Raw genomic sequence first — 19,243 nt, 5'->3', positions numbered from 1 at the left:
TGGCGGTTGGGCTATCTATCATGCTGACAAGGTCAGCGTGTGTCATGTCCACAATGGCGGTTATGGTGTCCCGGTCCAAACGGTAGAGGGTGTGGATCTGCTCATCAGTGAGGTTGAACGGATGTGCTCGGAGGCGTGGGATTGCGGGCTGCCTGCGTGGTGGTAGTGGTTGTGCTGGTGGGCCTTGCTGGCCCTGCCTTGCCCTCCTCCTCCTCCTGCGTATCCTCTGTGCGGCCGGTTGTTGTAGTAGTTGGTGTTCGTCTTCTTCTTGAAGTTGGAGTACTTGCAGTGCAATCAGGTCCCCCAGGGCCAACATCGCTAGTCCTGCCGGTAGCATTTTGGAGTGGGTGTGGTTGTGGGAGGGGGTTGGGTGTGCAATTTATGTGTTTTCAGGCTGTATAGCCTCCACCTGTGGTGATTCATTCCACCTGTGCAAGCTGCAATCCCCTTTGGGCGAGCACGTCCCGCACACAACGCTGCAATTCGACGCATGGCATCTTGCTATTACAATCATGTATTTAATCCCGATGGCAGTGAAATATTGGTTCATATGTTCATTCTGCTATGGTCCCATTGTTTCACATACTATCTTTGCAGTCGCGAACAAACTTGTGAAGGGTCAGTGGAATGTAGTACTCGATTGACGGTGGACCCTCATGCAGCACTGTACCGAGGTTCACCGACGGGCGGGGCGTCCCATTTGTGAGTGAAGCCAGTTGCCATTTTCACACACTGCCGCACTACATGGATGGATTTGTGATTTCAAGCGGTCACAGATGCCTTTTCGACGTGATGTTGCAAATGAGGAATTCGATGGACAGCGCTTTCGGTTTTCAGCTAGCGGCGAGGAGACGCCCACAGGTCTGACTGCAGATATAAAGTTCTATTGTTTAATGTCCTTCGGACAGGGGCCATGGCGAGAATGCAATGATTGATATGAATAGTATGGGATGCGCAATAGCGTAGTGGACGATAAGGCAGGACGTTCCCAAATACATGTCACTTCACAACACTGGAATTCCGGGCTGGAGCACAGTGGATTTTGCAGACTGCATTACGCACAGACTCAATGGAAATTTCACATGTTATGTGAGTAAATAATCAGGCGTTTTCATACCGGGATGAGGGAATGATGTATGGATGCATGGACAGATGATTTAATGGAGAGTTTGCCATGTACAGGGCTTTTTGGAATCTATCCACTTCCCCTGCGCTATGTGATGCAGGGCTGCCATAGTGGGACCATCGTCTATCTGCCCTTGTTGAACCCTCCCTGTCTCGACGCGCCTTCAAACACTTGTGTCTATGCACGTTACTAATCCCATCTAATGGATTCTGTTTTAACAGACGCATGCACACAAACACTTGTTTGTAATAGTGTTTTCACCTCGATTTATATAGTTATGATTCGCAAGTGATTTTTGGGTGGGAATAATCCTTTTGAGTGGGCTAGCATGCATATGGCTGTGGATTTAGTGTGATCATTGAAGTGAGTAATTCGAATGAAGTTCTGATGCCCATACTATTCTTTTTCATTTCATTTGGGTGACAGGTATCTCCTCCCCTTTTGCCGCTGCCATCTGTATGCCACTCCTGCAGATGGCTTTTACTCCCGACACCTGCTGCTTCGTGTTAATCAGTGGAGCACCATTACGATCTTATGGGACGATCGCCAATGGGCCACATGCCCTTACGCAGTACTAGTGGCTAGGAGCAACATATCGACCTTTCAGCTGGACTAGTGCCTACCTAATGGGACGGCCCTGCGGTTCTAGGCGCTTCCATGTTGCCTTTTTGGACGTGAATGTAGCCCCTGTGTACCATGAAGGAACAGGGCGTCACACAAGAAGAAGCTGGTCATTTATTGCGGATGCAGCCCACAATAATGAAATATATTTTGGAGTTCATGACCTAATAGCTGTATGGGCTTGGTGATTTTGTTGTGCATTAAAATTTGATTATGATATTGACCGTGTAGCGTTATTCTTTGCAAGTAATGTAGCATATTCCTATTTGTGGAGCGATGTATTGTGAGAAGATCTGCATTGGGTTCCGGCTTCTGAGTATAGTTGCGTGGTACTGTACTGGGCGCGTTTGCCTACGAAGCCCAGTGAGGTCAGGGATAGGGGCTGCCATTATGACTGTTGTAATGATGTCATGCTCAGGGGCGGGGGATTAGCTTTTGTGTAACAGATGCCGGTCAGCCAGGTGGATTGGTGGAATGATGTGATTATCAGAATATGGCTGGTCACAGGTGCCTGTGTTTGCGTGCGTTTCTTGGAGGGAGACTGAGGTCATGTCCATTGGAATAGCTTCTGTATTCGTGCCATCTGTGCCCTGCAGCTCCCATTGGTCCCTCTTGAGATGAGCCTGGCTGCTCAGTCACTCTGCCAACTTGTGTGGTACATGCTTATGCTGATGGTTGGTTTGTTTACTGGCAGGAGTACAGGGCTGGTGCAGTCTCACTCAGGATACTGCTTTGAATGTTGCCTTACACTGGTGTCAAGCGATGGGGGGCCTGTTTTTGTTTGTCTCATATTTCAGTTCATGTTGCTGGACTTGAACCTTCACATGCCTGTGCTGCATCAGTACGGCAATGGTGCCATGGCAAATATGTATGGCCACTCACAAGGCACTTGGAGCCCCTAGATTCATTTGTTCGTTGGCATGCATGGGTGACTTGTACATTTCACTGGTTGCATTGTGACTTCATTGCACCTACGAGGAGTTGTGCAATGTGGCCAGGGAGTGGTGTACAGGCACTCAGTAGGGCCTTTTACGGTTGGTTCGCGATGCCGTACTTCTCACCATGGCGGAATGGTACTTTCCGCCATGCTTGATGGCGTTAGGTATATGTCCGCTAGGGTCAGAATTCGCGTACCGTTGCGCCATGGTGGTAATTACGGTTTCGCATGGCGCGCATGCGCGTACTTGGTGCAGTTAGCGTTGGCGTTCACTACGGTGTCGCTAATGGCATCGTACTTTACGGTGACGGGTCATAATCGCACCGAGCGCTATTCGATGGCGGTATTGCATTTCCGCCATCGTTTTTCGATTTCCGCCAGGGTCGTAATGAGGGCCTCTGTCCTTTCTAAGAAGAGGGTCCATATCCAAGCCTGCATCTCTACGGCCTCTAACAACACAGCTGAAGTCATTAAAATCTGCAAGGAGCTGGCCAGTCCTACTGCAGTCTCCACCTCTCCTGCTCCCTCCCACGCCTTGAGTATGGCTTTGGCTTCTCATTTCACCACTAAAACTCAGGACATCCTGTCCTCTCTTTCCTCCACCGCTCTCAGGCCCCCGTTGGGCGGCCACCTCTCCCTCTCCCCTTCCTTTTCCTCCTTCTCTCTGACAACATCCGACGATGTCTCTAGACAGGTCCGATCTATAGGTGCGCCCATGCTCCTCCAGAACCATGAAGGACCACATTGCCACCCTTGCTCCAGCCTTGGCTGATTTCTATAAATCACTCTTTCGCCACTTGATCTTTCCCCTCTCTCCTCAAGCACTCCCTTGTGCACCCCCTCCAAAAAAAGCTTTCTGCCGATTCTACCTCTCCTGCAAATTATCACCCATTTCAATCACTCCTTTCTTGGCCAAACTCCTGGAAAAGCTGACCATCTCCCAGCTTACCCTCCACACTGAATCTGTTGGCTGCCTCCATGACCATCAGTCTGGCTTCAGAGCATCTAGGGGCACAGAAACTGCTCTACTGAACACCTGTGAAGATCTGCTTTCTAACCTTGATTCCAGCTCTCCCTCTGTCCTCGTCCTCCTTGACCTTTCCTTTCGACCCGGTCAATCCCGCTACCCTGATCAACAGATTGTGTGAACCTGGGCCTACCTGATCTCTACCTCCTCTTCTAACTTTGTGTTATGCAAATGTCACTCCTCAGCTCTCTTTCAGGCTTCCCTCGACCTCCTCTCCTCCCTCACTCATTTCTGACTGTCTATCCATGATTCAGGATTCATCCGCCTTCAACAATCTTTGCCTTAATGCCAGTAAGACGTAGATCTTTCTCATTGGGACCCCTGCTCCCACTTTCCCTCTCTCACTCTAGCCGTCCTCCCTGGGCCCTCTACCATCGCCTTCCTGTGAGCCAAATAAACGCAGCGTCATCTTCGACTCCACTCTCTCCTTCTCTACTCACATCATGGACCTTGCCAAAAAGGCCCACTTCCAGCTTCACCTCCTCAGAGGTACCCTAACTTTGCTCCTGGCTCTCTCAAAGCTGGACTACTGCAATAGCCTTTTTCTCAATCCGCCTAACCTTACTTTTTGTACCCTGTAACTAATCCAGAACAGGACTGCAAGACTTATCCTAGGCCTTAAGCCCAGGGACCATATCTCTCCAGCCCTCCACTGGCTACAGGTGGCTGAAAAAATCAAGTTCAAGACCATCTGCATTGTTCACAAGTCTTTCTGGGGCGGGTCCCACACTATATCCACTCAATCTTCAGAAATACCTTCCTTCTAGAGCCCTTGGCTCCGTTACCTTAATCTGAGGGTCAGACACTTCTCCAGGAAGAGATTGGTGTTTAGTTCTCTCTCCTCTGCAGGTGCCTCCCTCTGGACAGGCCTCCCTGCCCCTCTCAAACTTGAGCCGGACCACCTGAAGTTCCGGAAGCAGCTCATGGCCATCCTTTTCTCCTCTGCCTTCCCTCTCTTGCTCCCTTGCTAACATACCTGTCTGCTGCGCCAACTGATTGCTTGGTTCCTTCAGAGCCTCAAAGGGTATCAGGCTCCTCCATGACCAGTCTTCTGTGCACTGCCTCTTGGCCTACCACGCACTTAGCGGCTGTAACTGTTACCCCTACAGCCCCCCTGTTTCCTTGCACTTACCTAGAGCTGTGCTGCCCTGGCTGCACTTCCTCAGAGCCATGCAGCCCTGATCACACTTCCCCATTTTCCTCTATCTTGCACTTCCCCAATTTCCTTCCCCTTGCACTTCTATCGTCGCACTTACCCGATCCGAATGACACAAGGCTTAGTAGGATCATTTGTCTTGCCCTCTCTATGTCTTCCCCCCCTTGTCTTCTGGTGCCTAGAAACACTTGTGTAGAAGCGGGTTATAAATGCCATATCATATCAATGATGCCAGCAAATAATCATTTGAATGGTACTAGAGATGTAAACACACACAGACTGACGATCTAAAAAAACAGATACTACATACATGACTAAATAACGACACAGACATGAACAAATAAATGTACACACACCACACAGTGCGCATGCAGACACAAAAACAGTACCATGGCACCAATCTACTTCTCCCGCCCCGGCATGGGTGAATGTATGGACGAGTGACTGTCTATCAGTGCAAAGAAGAATGGTACAATTACATGGGGTTGTATGGATGGAAGACAAGAGATGCTAAGTTTAGTACCAAAATCTAAGTTTAATTGTAATGCCCATGGTATAGGGGTAAAGATACAATATTTTAAACATACCAAATATGTGAGGGTCAACAAGAGTGTCCTTTGCTGGCTGGTCTTCTATTTAACCTACAGGAAACACAAATAAAGACGTGTTTTTCACTCTGCAGCTGCATGGGACATTTAAGTAATTTAAGTGAGGAAAAGTGTTATAGAGAAATTGTACTTGGATTGGGTGCAGCTTGAATTTGCTACACTGCCAGCTCTTTGATGGTCAATACACATATGGGATTTGGAACCTGTGGAGGCAAACATGAATACATTAGTTTGTATTCCATGATACTTAACATACTTCTATCTTCCAAACAAAGGTCAAAGGACAATGGCACTTCATCCAGCAGTGGCTTGGCTATGCGGGTTCATCATGGCAGATGACAGAGGCTGGTATCCGCATTTACTGTTTGGAGGCCATAGGGATTACAGAAAAGGAGCTAATAAGATGCAGGAGGTGACTACCAGAACAACTACGGTGGACACAGACCTGGATTGCCAGTAGTCATGCGTACAGTACAGTAACTCCTCCTACTGTATTCAGTGGTCTCTGCAGCCATGCTCCTCTAGTCAACCTCCAAAACATCTGCTGCCAAGTTGCTTATGTCACCAAACATTGAGGCTCACTCTCAAGCTGGGATAACAGCAAAGCAGACATACATATTGTAATCAGCACTGTGCTGGCGGAAAAGTACACCATTCGGTTTCATTTGTACTTGGCTCAGCTGTGCAATTACCATTTTGCTGCTCATATCTCTGCATCACTCATCCACCTTGCAGTTTCCCCACTTTGTCTGTGCCTCTCCCAAATATCCTTTAGAATTTGCATGTGTTTCTATGACATGCCATCCCACAGGTTTATTTATACTGCATCCTTCCTTCTACCGTCTCCTGAGCTCTGTTCTCAGTATTCCAGTGTACTCGTGCTTTTCCCTTCATTGGAGTCCCTCTGTCATCTACTATGTGTCGTTCCTAACATCTCATCTCTCTCTCCCCGATCTTCATTTCCGATGACAACTGTATTGGATCATATGCAACACTTACAGCACCAACTAACAGCTACAACTAAAAAGGAATGACAACTGCTACCACACAGATGAACAAATGCAGAGCAGAGGCAGCACCAGAGACTGAAAAAAATAGAAATAATCAGATGTTGAGTGAAACACTCAAAAGAGCCACAAGCAACCAGAGAGCAACACACAGAATCACAAATGAAGGCATAGAGCAACAAATATATACAGTGACCACCAGATGTAGAGCAAGAAATACATCAAAACACACATCACTTCCCTGCCTCGTTGTATAACATTTTCAAGAGTGATAGAAGACAGCCTGAAAGCCCACAAACCAATCCATTTACCTATCAAAAAATGGCACTCACTTCTTGCTGGGCAATGACAGACAGCAACAAAACAAACTTTACTTTAAAGCCTAGTTTATACCTATGATGGCTTCTCGTTTGAAAGAAAGGGTTTGAATGTATCTGGATATTCAAATGTCTTTAACACCATGCTTATAAGAAGCTTTACATTGTGTCAAACAATTACTTTTCCATTTTGTATTTGAAAGTAAAGTGGTTTAAAAGAGATATTTCAGCCTTGCTTTCTGAAACTTTTACGATTCCATTCAGAATGTGTAAAATTAAGTTGGAATGATACTTGGCTAAACAGGTTTCTTTATGAATGCATGCATTGCCTTGTTCCTTTACAAGTGATTTGTGTATTTTACAATAAACTAACAGAATGTATTCCTGAAACCCAAAACTTAAATATGTCGACCAATAGGAGCTCAGAAGATATGTGGACAAGTGCATGAATTGCAATGTGGGTTACAATCCCATCTTCAATTCTTAATCAAAGTGTGTGATCCTATGCAAATCATTTTATTTCACTGTGACCTCATCTTCAAAAATTGGGGAGTTTCAAAAGCCTGCCAACTATTATACTTTACACTACTGGTGCCAAAACAGGGCAAAATAAGTCTGTGATTGATTAGTGCTTTTGATAGATAGCTTTGTTAGTCTAAAAGAATCACATTTAAATAAAAACCATTGTAAGATGAGACCTCCACACAACCACAATAAAAACACTCCTCTAAGGAAAAAGGCTTGGTGCACCGCTTTGCAAGGAAAACAGGGTTTATTTTGTATACAGAAAGGAACAAGTATCACAGGGTCCATGGCATCTTGTTGGAACGGCTGTCTGCGGCGGGGGTCTCGGGCTCAGTCCTGGATGGGTGTGTGTCTTTTCTAACTGGTCATTCCAAGACCCTTTGACTTCTTCCGTTTGTTTCGATTGAGAAGCCCCTCACCTGTGGGGTGCCTCAGGGTTCTGCTATTTCCGCTCTTCTTTTCAATTTATATATTCAGCCACTTGTCAAGCTGTTTCACTCTTTTGGGTTTCAGTGTTTTTCTTATGCTGATGACACAAAGATCCTGGTGAGACTAGACCTATGCCATCCTGCCTCCGTGGAACGCTGTGGCTCTTGCCTGTTAGCTATCCATCTTTGGATGGGTAAAAACTGTCTTCCCCTTAACAGCGAGAAGACTGAGCCGCTAATTGTAGGTCAATTTTTGGCTCCTGCGCGATAATCTATGGCATTTTGGCCATCTGAACTTGGTCCTCTGTGGTGGTGAAGAACCAGGGGTTAAGCTCTCTGAGTTCCTATCTATGCAGAGTCAGGTCAGCGCAGTCTGTCAGTTCACTTTAAACTCTGTATCCTTCAGAAAGTGTTTCCCTATCTTTCTTCTCATCTTCGCTCTTTGGTTGTATCCTCTCTCACTGCAGGTTTACCAGATTACTGCAATGATCTTTACCTAGCTCAGCCAGCGTACCTTCTTCAGCGGCTGCGAGTGTTGCAAAACTCAGCAGCCCGACCGGCAGTGCGTGCTTCCCGGTTCTGTTCCATCACAGCGATTCGGGGAAAACTGCATTGGCTCGCGGTGGCAAAGCGTATTAAATTTAAGGCTTTGTGTGTGGTCCACCTTGCCTTCTACGGGAAAGGCCCAGGCCTCCGGCAGGTGAAACTTTGCCTCTATATACCAACTCAGAACCTTTGCTCAGTTGCTACCCTGAGAGTTACCTTCCCCCGGTTTAGGCTGGCGAGTCACCCAGATGTTACCCACCCCATCGACCAAGTCACATGGTGTGCACCTGGTTATTAGCATGAGCTCAGTGGGCAACTCAAAGGTCAAATTGGCCTTTTGTAATAGCAATGCGCGCCTCTTGATACCAGGCAAGCAGGTGCCCCAACAATGCCCCACCCATCAATTAACTAATTTGTTGGCATCACTACTTGCTTTTCGCATCACAAATCATGGGATGTTCTGATCCTCGTTCCCCTACCCCCTTATCTGTTGGTCACCTGCGGTATACCCCCGCAATTTCTCAATGACCACATTAATCAATCTAATACTTTTGCATTTGTGTACACTATTCCCTAGCTGCCTGGTAGTTCAAATTAGATGGGCATTTTCTCGGCAGGGTGTGGGGAGGCACTAGCATCCTAAATCTAAACCTAACATGTTGGCAGCTCAAGACCTCTAACCGGACTCCCATGGATTTGTCCTTCAGGAAGGCTGCATCCCTATCCTCGCTCTGCCGTTCGCATACCAATCTTGGTCCTCCAAGGGCCTGCAGCTGGATACCATTTAACTTAACTATTTAGGCATGAATGCCACTGTTCTCAGCTTCACTACTGAGGCTTTGGGAAAGGGAACTCATTCAAAATCTTCATTATGCCACACTACTGCAACAGGGAATACAAAAAGCTAGTCCTCACTTCCAATATGGAAGTGTTTCAGTTTTTCCCTCACCCCGGCCCTGTGTCTGCACCACTATTGTCATACACTATCACTGCTACTATAAATAAAATGTCACTGCTGCTACACAACACCATTAGCCATAATGTCCCCCACTAGTAATCAGTAACCAGAAATCTCCAAATACTTCACTCCACCAACTGCATGGATCCAAGCTGCCTGCCGATAAACCACCCCAAAACCAAGTGTATTTACTGCCTGCATATACCAGCCTCCAGGATGAATGGATCCGGTTTGCCCACATCCTTTGATGCCATAGAACACCACCCATTCCTGTTGATGTTGGCCGTTAGCCTCCCTACCAGGCCCTCCCCAGCTGCCCAACATAGCCTGCATAGTAGGCTGCCTATACAGCTACACAACAAGCTGCCTACCAGCAATCTGCTGAATAGTGCCACAAAATGGATGGTGCAGCCAACGCTGCCCACAGGATTTCCACATGGCCTACACCCATCTTAGCCGGTCAAAGCATGGTTGGTCCCAGACAGCAGGTAAGCGGATGCTTGATAGTGTGTACCCAAGTATGAGAGGAGTGCTCCACCTCAGCTGCCCCCTTATATTCCCCTCACCCTTACATACGTCCTTCCCTCCATCTGCTCCTCCAGCCCATGCTTAACTCCTCCCATCTGCCCAAACCCCCCAACAGCATCACAACCACCCACACCCACTGTGGCCCCAGACCGAGCAGACTGCCCTAACCCCAAGCAGCCTCCATCAGATATATCACCCACAGTAGCTCTCCTAGCCACAACACGATTCCCACTTCACTCACTCTGCCCCATAATGGAGCCGATCACCTCTGACAGCTCTCAACTTGCACCTCACAGCCATGCTTCCCCCCTACCTCCCTCCTCACTCGTAACAACTGCATGAGCTCTCAAAAAACCACTGTCCCCTGCATTCCCATCATGCGCCTTCAACTCACCAACACTCCTAACCACCCTCCACTATACCCCCACTCCTCCATCTAGTATCCAATGTGCCTTAATCAATGCATGCTCACTTAGTGCTCATGCAGACATTCTTGATCTCATTGAGGTCACCACCCTAGGCATTTTAGCTATCAATGCAACCTGGCTCCATGATGCCGCTGGCCCTGCCCTCTCCATTGTTATACCTCCCAACTATGCAGTCCTCTGAAATGACAGATTCACGCAGAAAGAGGGTGGACTTGTCATCATCTATAAAGACACACTCTCCATCCTCAGACTACCTTCTATCCCCTCCAAAACTGCCTCTCACTCACAGCTCAGCTATCACCGATTCCCATTTCCAGCAACATGCTGCATATCATCTACCGCGCACCTGGACCCACCACCACCTTTGAGGACGACCTGACTCTTGAGTGGGCAATAGCAATCCTAATTCCAATAGCATTGCCCTGGGTGACCTCAACCTCGGCTATGCTGACCCCCTTGACAAGGATGCTGCATCCCATACCAGCTCCAACTCGGGCTACTCCCAAAAACTTCTCAGCCCACACACACTCATGAGCGCACACTTGATTGACTACTTGACCACAATTGTAACACTGTGGGCCTCTCCAACACCCCTTGTGCATTGTCAGACCACCATATAATTGCATTCACCATCCCCCCACAAAGTGAACCCATCTTGCTTCCCACCTGACCCCCCAAGATCATCTCAAGATGCATGCATAACTATTCCCACGCAATACCTCTGATGTAGTTGCCCCAGTTAACCACTATAACACCTCCCTTGCATCAGCCATTGTTAGGGAGACTTCTCAAGAATGTGCTAATTTCCCTTACCTTTTGAGACCCCCAGCAACTTTGCTGGATTTCTAGGATTTGATTTTTTACCTGGAAAGAGTGGGAGTCTTTTTTTCCCCACTCTTTCATGTATTTTCTGGTGTGTTTTACTTGTGCGTTCTTTGGTTATGGAGTTTTAAACAACTCCATAGGCATCATCTTTTTCTTGTGTGTCACACAGCACCTTTAGTGCAGTGGCACAGGGGCATCTTCCAGACTCCCCAAGGTTTAAATACCTTCTCTGACTACTGTGTCCCAGAGCATGTACATTTAAATTGACTTTGCTAGTCTCTTTAAAATTACTGACCCAGCACACACTATTTTCCTATAGAGAGCTGGAGGTGTTGCTTAGCATCCCTTAGTCAAAACATTCATGTAAAAGTCAAATGTTACCCTTTCCTACTTTAAATGGCTGGTGGCAGTGGTTTAGATCAAACTACCATGATTTGTCCAGACTGCGAACAATGGTAGCTATAAATTGGGTCAGCCATGTTTTTCAATATATTGCCAAAGACCTATCTGTAATAACAGACTGCGGTCGACTTTTTTTGCCACTTGTTTTATGAAAGGTCCTTCTTGTGTTTAACTCTGCGCGCCAAACCAGGTTTGGTCCCTTTGTTTGTTGGCCTTTGGCGGGCTTCAGTGCTGAAGCCCTCCTCTGGCGCCCGAGTGTCTGGGGTGGACAGGATGTGAGGGAGGTGCCCGGAACTCCCTGTGCTTAGTCTCCTAGGAGACCCAAATAAACTCTGGTGGGATTGGCCTGCTGGCTGTCCAGCAAGGACAGCCACCCTGCTGGGTGAGTGACAGCCAGGCTGGAATGAATGGGGGAAAACTGTTTAAAAGCAGGTCTCTGGGACTTGGAAAGCAGAGTCGACCACTGGAACAAAAGAATCGAAGACGAGCTGAAGGAAGAGGACTGCTGCAACTCCTGGACGACCAGTGAAGCCCTGCTGCAGGTCCGAATTGCCTGAAACTCCATCGACATAGAAACCCTTCAAGGTTAACTTGTTCCCTTGAGTTTGGAGGGAACAACCAACTCGCAAGCCGCCTGGAAACCATCCCCTCCTGGTCGAATTTTCTACAGAGTGCTGTGGAAAAATGGATAGCCAGTGGGAAGGATACCAGTTTGTGGTCGTTAAGGCACTCACACCTTAAATCGACGCCCTAGCCAAGCTTGTGGCCTCTTCCCTGAGCAGTTCAGGAACCTCAATGTCCTCCTTCTTGTCCCCATGACTGAAGCACAGGAACTGCGAGACCTGCGGGAACTGCCAGGAACAACTGCCTCAGCTACAGCTTTTTCTTCATTCAAAAGGTACTGTGCAAACGTGGTCTGGAAATCTTTCTGCCACAGAGAAAGTTTGTGAAACTTTCCCCTCTTTGAAGGCTTGTCCTTCCCTAAACATTTGCCTAACTTTTCGCCTGACCAAATTCTTCTAAAACCCGTGGCAAAGATTTAACCGTTTACTACCAGAACTGTGCTATCCTCTACAAGACTATGAACCATTGACTTTGGCCCAAGCCTATTGAATGGAATTGCTGGTTTTAGTGAACTGAAAACCTTTTCCCTGAGAATATTTGTGCCCTGATTCTTCTAACCTTATCTTTTCACCCCTTTTGTAAATCACCGAAGTGCCATTTTGCTCACACTTCAAGGGAGCTGAACTTGTTTAGTAATTTATTGGTGGTGTTGTGTAGTATACTTGCTATTGATATTGAGCTGCGTTTGCTAGTGTAATATTTTCTGAACCAATGTGTAGATAAATGTATATTCTTTTTACCAAGAAACCTTGAGTTAATGTCTACTTGAATCACTGTAATTATTGGTCCTTTGTGTAACTTTGCTCTTGAGATAAGTCTGGCTGCTCAGCCACTGCTACCACATTACTGTGTAGTACAGGCTTGTACCAAAGGTGAAATTGTATCGACACCTGTAGTCTTAATTGTGTGTAGTGTTCCCAAAGGGTACTGTACAGGATTCTGCCTAACAGCCATCAACACACATGGCCCCCTCAAAGGACACATGCCCAAATGTTCCAAGTGCACTAGCCCATGGTTCCCCCCAATCTACACAACTTGCATTCCAAGAAATGTGCCATCGAGGCCATTTGGTGTAAACACTCCTCAGCAAAAAAAAACAAATCCTGCTTTACAGCTCACTCTAGGAATCACACAAAAGCTATCCAAGATGCTAAGGCATCTACGGTGTCGCTAATGGCATCGTACTTTACGGTGACGGGTCATAATCGCACCGAGCGCTATTCGATGGCGGTATTGCATTTCCGCCATCGTTTTTCGATTTCCGCCAGGGTCGTAATGAGGGCCTCTGTCCTTTCTAAGAAGAGGGTCCATATCCAAGCCTGCATCTCTACGGCCTCTAACAACACAGCTGAAGTCATTAAAATCTGCAAGGAGCTGGCCAGTCCTACTGCAGTCTCCACCTCTCCTGCTCCCTCCCACGCCTTGAGTATGGCTTTGGCTTCTCATTTCACCACTAAAACTCAGGACATCCTGTCCTCTCTTTCCTCCACCGCTCTCAGGCCCCCGTTGGGCGGCCACCTCTCCCTCTCCCCTTCCTTTTCCTCCTTCTCTCTGACAACATCCGACGATGTCTCTAGACAGGTCCGATCTATAGGTGCGCCCATGCTCCTCCAGAACCATGAAGGACCACATTGCCACCCTTGCTCCAGCCTTGGCTGATTTCTATAAATCACTCTTTCGCCACTTGATCTTTCCCCTCTCTCCTCAAGCACTCCCTTGTGCACCCCCTCCAAAAAAAGCTTTCTGCCGATTCTACCTCTCCTGCAAACTATCACCCATTTCAATCACTCCTTTCTTGGCCAAACTCCTGGAAAAGCTGACCATCTCCCAGCTTACCCTCCACACTGAATCTGTTGGCTGCCTCCATGACCATCAGTCTGGCTTCAGAGCATCTAGGGGCACAGAAACTGCTCTACTGAACACCTGTGAAGATCTGCTTTCTAACCTTGATTCCAGCTCTCCCTCTGTCCTCGTCCTCCTTGACCTTTCCTTTCGACCCGGTCAATCCCGCTACCCTGATCAACAGATTGTGTGAACCTGGGCCTACCTGATCTCTACCTCCTCTTCTAACTTTGTGTTATGCAAATGTCACTCCTCAGCTCTCTTTCAGGCTTCCCTCGACCTCCTCTCCTCCCTCACTCATTTCTGACTGTCTATCCATGATTCAGGATTCATCCGCCTTCAACAATCTTTGCCTTAATGCCAGTAAGACGTAGATCTTTCTCATTGGGACCCCTGCTCCCACTTTCCCTCTCTCACTCTAGCCGTCCTCCCTGGGCCCTCTACCATCGCCTTCCTGTGAGCCAAATAAACGCAGCGTCATCTTCGACTCCACTCTCTCCTTCTCTACTCACATCATGGACCTTGCCAAAAAGGCCCACTTCCAGCTTCACCTCCTCAGAGGTACCCTAACTTTGCTCCTGGCTCTCTCAAAGCTGGACTACTGCAATAGCCTTTTTCTCAATCCGCCTAACCTTACTTTTTGTACCCTGTAACTAATCCAGAACAGGACTGCAAGACTTATCCTAGGCCTTAAGCCCAGGGACCATATCTCTCCAGCCCTCCACTGGCTACAGGTGGCTGAAAAAATCAAGTTCAAGACCATCTGCATTGTTCACAAGTCTTTCTGGGGCGGGTCCCACACTATATCCACTCAATCTTCAGAAATACCTTCCTTCTAGAGCCCTTGGCTCCGTTACCTTAATCTGAGGGTCAGACACTTCTCCAGGAAGAGATTGGTGTTTAGTTCTCTCTCCTCTGCAGGTGCCTCCCTCTGGACAGGCCTCCCTGCCCCTCTCAAACTTGAGCCGGACCACCTGAAGTTCCGGAAGCAGCTCATGGCCATCCTTTTCTCCTCTGCCTTCCCTCTCTTGCTCCCTTGCTAACATACCTGTCTGCTGCGCCAACTGATTGCTTGGTTCCTTCAGAGCCTCAAAGGGTATCAGGCTCCTCCATGACCAGTCTTCTGTGCACTGCCTCTTGGCCTACTACGCACTTAGCGGCTGTAACTGTTACCCCTACAGCCCCCCTGTTTCCTTGCACTTACCTAGAGCTGTGCTGCCCTGGCTGCACTTCCTCAGAGCCATGCAGCCCTGATCACACTTCCCCATTTTCCTCTATCTTGCACTTCCCCAATTTCCTTCCCCTTGCACTTCTATCGTCGCACTTACCCGATCCGAATGACACAAGGCTTAGTAGGATCATTTGTCTTGCCCTCTCTATGTCTTCCCCCCCTTGTCTTCTGGTGCCTAGAAACACTTGTGTAGAAGCGGGTTATAAATGCCATATCATATCAATGATGCCAGCAAATAATCATTTGAATGGTACTAGAGATGTAAACACACACAGACTGACGATCTAAAAAAACAGATACTACATACATGACTAAATAACGACACAGACATGAACAAATAAATGTACACACACCACACAGTGCGCATGCAGACACAAAAACAGTACCATGGCACCAATCTACTTCTCCTGCCCCGGCATGGGTGAATGTATGGACGAGTGACTGTCTATCAGTGCAAAGAAGAATGGTACAATTACATGGGGTTGTATGGATGGAAGACAAGAGATGCTAAGTTTAGTACCAAAATCTAAGTTTAATTGTAATGCCCATGGTATAGGGGTAAAGATACAATATTTTAAACATACCAAATATGTGAGGGTCAACAAGAGTGTCCTTTGCTGGCTGGTCTTCTATTTAACCTACAGGAAACACAAATAAAGACGTGTTTTTCACTCTGCAGCTGCATGGGACATTTAAGTAATTTAAGTGAGGAAAAGTGTTATAGAGAAATTGTACTTGGATTGGGTGCAGCTTGAATTTGCTACACTGCCAGCTCTTTGATGGTCAATACACATATGGGATTTGGAACCTGTGGAGGCAAACATGAATACATTAGTTTGTATTCCATGATACTTAACATACTTCTATCTTCCAAACAAAGGTCAAAGGACAATGGCACTTCATCCAGCAGTGGCTTGGCTATGCGGGTTCATCATGGCAGATGACAGAGGCTGGTATCCGCATTTACTGTTTGGAGGCCATAGGGATTACAGAAAAGGAGCTAATAAGATGCAGGAGGTGACTACCAGAACAACTACGGTGGACACAGACCTGCATTGCCAGTAGTCATGCGTACAGTACAGTAACTCCTCCTACTGTATTCAGTGGTCTCTGCAGCCATGCTCCTCTAGTCAACCTCCAAAACATCTGCTGCCAAGTTGCTTATGTCACCAAACATTGAGGCTCACTCTCAAGCTGGGATAACAGCAAAGCAGACATACATATTGTAATCAGCACTGTGCTGGCGGAAAAGTACACCATTCGGTTTCATTTGTACTTGGCTCAGCTGTGCAATTACCATTTTGCTGCTCATATCTCTGCATCACTCATCCACCTTGCAGTTTCCCCACTTTGTCTGTGCCTCTCCCAAATATCCTGTAGAATTTGCATGTGTTTCTATGACATGCCATCCCACAGGTTTATTTATACTGCATCCTTCCTTCTACCGTCTCCTGAGCTCTGTTCTCAGTATTCCAGTGTACTCGTGCTTTTCCCTTCATTGGAGTCCCTCTGTCATCTACTATGTGTCGTTCCTAACATCTCATCTCTCTCTCCCCGATCTTCATTTCCGATGACAACTGTATTGGATCATATGCAACACTTACAGCACCAACTAACAGCTACAACTAAAAAGGAATGACAACTGCTACCACACAGATGAACAAATGCAGAGCAGAGGCAGCACCAGAGACTGAAAAAAATAGAAATAATCAGATGTTGAGTGAAACACTCAAAAGAGCCACAAGCAACCAGAGAGCAACACACAGAATCACAAATGAAGGCATAGAGCAACAAATATATACAGTGACCACCAGATGTAGAGCAAGAAATACATCAAAACACACATCACTTCCCTGCCTCGTTGTATAACATTTTCAAGAGTGATAGAAGACAGCCTGAAAGCCCACAAACCAATCCATTTACCTATCAAAAAATGGCACTCACTTCTTGCTGGGCAATGACAGACAGCAACAAAACAAACTTTACTTTAAAGCCTAGTTTATACCTATGATGGCTTCTCGTTTGAAAGAAAGGGTTTGAATGTATCTGGATATTCAAATGTCTTTAACACCATGCTTATAAGAAGCTTTACATTGTGTCAAACAATTACTTTTCCATTTTGTATTTGAAAGTAAAGTGGTTTAAAAGAGATATTTCAGCCTTGCTTTCTGAAACTTTTACGATTCCATTCAGAATGTGTAAAATTAAGTTGGAATGATACTTGGCTAAACAGGTTTCTTTATGAATGCATGCATTGCCTTGTTCCTTTACAAGTGATTTGTGTATTTTACAATAAACTAACAGAATGTATTCCTGAAACCCAAAACTTAAATATGTCGACCAATAGGAGCTCAGAAGATATGTGGACAAGTGCATGAATTGCAATGTGGGTTACAATCCCATCTTCAATTCTTAATCAAAGTGTGTGATCCTATGCAAATCATTTTATTTCACTGTGACCTCATCTTCAAAAATTGGGGAGTTTCAAAAGCCTGCCAACTATTATACTTTACACTACTGGTGCCAAAACAGGGCAAAATAAGTCTGTGATTGATTAGTGCTTTTGATAGATAGCTTTGTTAGTCTAAAAGAATCACATTTAAATAAAAACCATTGTAAGATGAGACCTCCACACAACCACAATAAAAACACTCCTCTAAGGAAAAAGGCTTGGTGCACCGCTTTGCAAGGAAAACAGGGTTTATTTTGTATACAGAAAGGAACAAGTATCACAGGGTCCATGGCATCTTGTTGGAACGGCTGTCTGCGGCGGGGGTCTCGGGCTCAGTCCTGGATGGGTGTGTGTCTTTTCTAACTGGTCATTCCAAGACCCTTTGACTTCTTCCGTTTGTTTCGATTGAGAAGCCCCTCACCTGTGGGGTGCCTCAGGGTTCTGCTATTTCCGCTCTTCTTTTCAATTTATATATTCAGCCACTTGTCAAGCTGTTTCACTCTTTTGGGTTTCAGTGTTTTTCTTATGCTGATGACACAAAGATCCTGGTGAGACTAGACCTATGCCATCCTGCCTCCGTGGAACGCTGTGGCTCTTGCCTGTTAGCTATCCATCTTTGGATGGGTAAAAACTGTCTTCCCCTTAACAGCGAGAAGACTGAGCCGCTAATTGTAGGTCAATTTTTGGCTCCTGCGCGATAATCTATGGCATTTTGGCCATCTGAACTTGGTCCTCTGTGGTGGTGAAGAACCAGGGGTTAAGCTCTCTGAGTTCCTATCTATGCAGAGTCAGGTCAGCGCAGTCTGTCAGTTCACTTTAAACTCTGTATCCTTCAGAAAGTGTTTCCCTATCTTTCTTCTCATCTTCGCTCTTTGGTTGTATCCTCTCTCACTGCAGGTTTACCAGATTACTGCAATGATCTTTACCTAGCTCAGCCAGCGTACCTTCTTCAGCGGCTGCGAGTGTTGCAAAACTCAGCAGCCCGACCGGCAGTGCGTGCTTCCCGGTTCTGTTCCATCACAGCGATTCGGGGAAAACTGCATTGGCTCGCGGTGGCAAAGCGTATTAAATTTAAGGCTTTGTGTGTGGTCCACCTTGCCTTCTACGGGAAAGGCCCAGGCCTCCGGCAGGTGAAACTTTGCCTCTATATACCAACTCAGAACCTTTGCTCAGTTGCTACCCTGAGAGTTACCTTCCCCCGGTTTAGGCTGGCGAGTCACCCAGATGTTACCCACCCCATCGACCAAGTCACATGGTGTGCACCTGGTTATTAGCATGAGCTCAGTGGGCAACTCAAAGGTCAAATTGGCCTTTTGTAATAGCAATGCGCGCCTCTTGATACCAGGCAAGCAGGTGCCCCAACAATGCCCCACCCATCAATTAACTAATTTGTTGGCATCACTACTTGCTTTTCGCATCACAAATCATGGGATGTTCTGATCCTCGTTCCCCTACCCCCTTATCTGTTGGTCACCTGCGGTATACCCCCGCAATTTCTCAATGACCACATTAATCAATCTAATACTTTTGCATTTGTGTACACTATTCCCTAGCTGCCTGGTAGTTCAAATTAGATGGGCATTTTCTCGGCAGGGTGTGGGGAGGCACTAGCATCCTAAATCTAAACCTAACATGTTGGCAGCTCAAGACCTCTA

The 19,243-nt window shown here is 46.8% G+C and overlaps 1 protein-coding gene across 4 annotated transcripts in view; it reads left to right on the top strand.

The window, feature by feature from the left end:
* The window catches only part of LOC138503907 (mucin-5B-like), a 444,631-nt gene that overhangs the window by 366,833 nt on the left and 58,555 nt on the right, over nucleotides 1–19,243 (top strand). The window contains exon 39 of one of the 4 annotated variants that reach the window (XM_069623992.1): nucleotides 6,477–7,165. The exons of 2 other annotated variants lie outside the window; for them this stretch is intronic. The gene's annotated coding sequence lies outside the window, so the exon portion shown is untranslated. Of the gene's footprint in view, nucleotides 1–1,552; nucleotides 1,933–6,476; nucleotides 7,166–19,243 lie in introns of those variants that run through there. One more of the 4 variants, XM_069623994.1, reaches the window with a different exon arrangement.

The sequence above is a fragment of the Ambystoma mexicanum genome, chromosome 11, assembly GCF_040938575.1.
Source record: "Ambystoma mexicanum isolate Mex_15411 chromosome 11, UKY_AmexF1_1, whole genome shotgun sequence".
NCBI lineage: Eukaryota > Metazoa > Chordata > Amphibia > Caudata > Ambystomatidae > Ambystoma > Ambystoma mexicanum.
This window is presented reverse-complemented; position numbering and strand designations above follow the sequence as displayed.